The sequence below is a fragment of the Catharus ustulatus genome, chromosome 3 (genome assembly GCF_009819885.2).
Source record: "Catharus ustulatus isolate bCatUst1 chromosome 3, bCatUst1.pri.v2, whole genome shotgun sequence".
Classification (NCBI taxonomy): domain Eukaryota; kingdom Metazoa; phylum Chordata; class Aves; order Passeriformes; family Turdidae; genus Catharus; species Catharus ustulatus.
The window spans coordinates 113,767,437-113,770,025 of NC_046223.1; the positions used below are offsets into that span (position 1 = coordinate 113,767,437).

Below are 2,589 nucleotides of genomic sequence, written 5' to 3' on the forward strand. Positions count from 1 at the left end.
TCTTAAGGCAATGCCATTGGGAAAAGAAACAGGGATTTCAATGCCTGTGAAGGATACAAATCCATTTGTTTTATTACATTTTGGTTGAACTTTGAAACTCGCAGAGTCTGAAATTAAAAAGGACAGTGAGTGCCTTGATCATTCTCTGCAGAGCACAGCCAGGGCTCAGGTGCTGAAACCTGACACTGATCAAACAGAGATCAGTCTCAAAAGCACAACACTCTCCACTGCAGGAAAACATCTCTGCTGTTTGTGTCACCCAACACAGCCCCCCTGAAGCAACATTCAAATAGTCAAGAGTGACACTGGCCCCGGGTAAGGGGATACCCAGCACATTTACATCCCTGCACCTGCCCTGCTCCCAGCACCAGCGGCACCAAAATCCCCCCAGCAGCACCAGCAGCACCAGCAGCAGCAGCAGCTCTATAAAAGTTCCTCTTGCCATCCCTGACACTCCAGCAACAGCAGCCACTGAGCTGCCTCAGGCACTGCTGCCACAGCCCCCTTGGCCAGCACAGCTCTGCTCCCCAGCTCCACCATGGAAGCTTGTCACTCTCCACACCAATCCAATGTCACTTCATACGGGGCCACAGCTTTGGCCATCATCACCCTGGAGGCATTTGCTGGCGTGTGGATAAATGCTTTCATCGTTTGTGTGCTTGGCATTGGCTGGGTCAAAAAGAAAACCCTGAACTCTAATGAGAAGATCTTGATGCTTCTGGGATGCTCAGGATTTCCTTTCTGTGCTTCTCATGGGTATACAGTTTTCTCTATATAATTTATCACAACTCTGAACATGTTCACACCATACTTCAACTAATTGCATCTTTTCAAAATTTTTTAATTATTCAAACTTATGGATTTCAGCCTGCCTTTGTGTTTTTTATTGTATAAAAATTACCAATTTCAGGAATAGGTTCTTCATCTATCTGAAAGCAAAAATTGACAAGATGATGCCATGGCTCTTGTTGGGGTCTGGGGTTTTAGCCTTGTCAATGGGCATCATTACCTATGACATCACTGATACAATGAAGAAGAACATCGTCAATGAAATTATGCAGAATAACAACCTCAATGTCACCTGCCCTGGAAATTTTTGGGATGCAAATAACACAATGGATAAACATTTTTTCACCTTTTTTTTTCTCACTTCCTTTGAATATGCTGCTTCATTCATGACAGTCCTGTTATCTGCTGTTTTCCTTCTCTTTTCTCTCTGGAGACACAAAACGCAAGATGCAGACAAACTCCATGAAGGATCTCAGCATGGAAGCCCACATCAGAGCCATGAAATCTATTCTCGCCTTCTTAGTGATTTACAGCATGAATTTTGTAGGTTTTACCTTAACAATAATTTACGTAATGAAGAATGAAAGATCATCCCTCTTCTGCTATTCATTTACATACATGCTTTTCCAGGTGTTCATTCAGTTGTTCTGATTTACAGCAACCCCAAGCTGGAAAAGGCACTGCTAAAGATTCTCTCCTGCATGAATGTGAGTTTTGCATCAAGTAGGAACTGTGAGAAAAGCTGGAATCCATACAAATTTGTGATCTTTCAATGTAGAAAACAAGGAAGTTAATTTCTAATCCAGCTCTCCAGGCAGTGTAGATGATACAGATGTTCACTTCTTCAACATCTAAGTTAAGATAATGACATTCAGTTCTACTGAGTTAAATGACTGTGAGTTAAATCTATAATTGTGGTATTGAGATATAGCTACATCTTGGGAGACACATTTTTGTTATTAACAGTCATTTAGCCCTGATTTTAGGAAGGATGCCTAATCCCCCTGTGTGGTGAAGGGATTAATGGGGGCATGAGAGTCTGCTGGTGGGCTGATGGATGATCAGGCAGAGGCCCTTTAGCTCTGCCTGAGCCCAGTGGAAGAGGCAGGGATGCTAATGAAGTGCTCAGCCCCTGCCCAAGACCCACAGCCTTTGCAATCAGAACCCTTGGTGTCCCTCATTTCCACATCAGCTGCCTGCCCACCACCATTTACCATGGCAGCAAGAGGGGATTTGGAGTGCAGCCTCAGCTGCACTTCTCCCAAAAGGATCCATTTGGCATTTGAAATCCTCCCTGGCAGAGGATGAGAATATGACCCCACTGTGCAGACAGGACATCAGGATTGCTTTGCTCCCCTCCCCAAAGCAGGGAACACCTCTTTGTTAACATTTTCTCTTCAACTCTGTCAGATTGTACCCTAGTGAAATTCTGTAAAGTAGAGATTAATTAATTACACACAGATTTTTGTTTTGGAGGTTTTATTGTCTACATACATTTAGATCTAATTCATTGAATGTGTTTATGAATGACAATGATTCCAAATTTGTATTTCTACAATAAAATGCATTATTTGTGATTCTGAGATTCTGTAAAAGATCTTATTTGAACAAGACAAGAGTTAGATGACGAATTTGCAATAATCTGAAATCAAACTGAGCTGCACCCAGACACTTTGAGGACCAGGAAGGGGTTTATTTTCTGCCAAATTTCTATACTGTAAATGTAAGAGAAAAATATGAAACACTGATACAAACACTGGATGCAAAAAATGTAATAACCATACTGCAAACCTGCCACAA

The 2,589-nt window shown here is 42.1% G+C and overlaps 1 pseudogene; it reads left to right on the top strand.

The window, feature by feature from the left end:
• The first annotated feature begins 440 nt into the window (after positions 1-440).
• Positions 441-2,211, top strand: LOC116993642 (annotated as a pseudogene).
• The last annotated feature ends 378 nt before the right edge of the window (positions 2,212-2,589 follow it).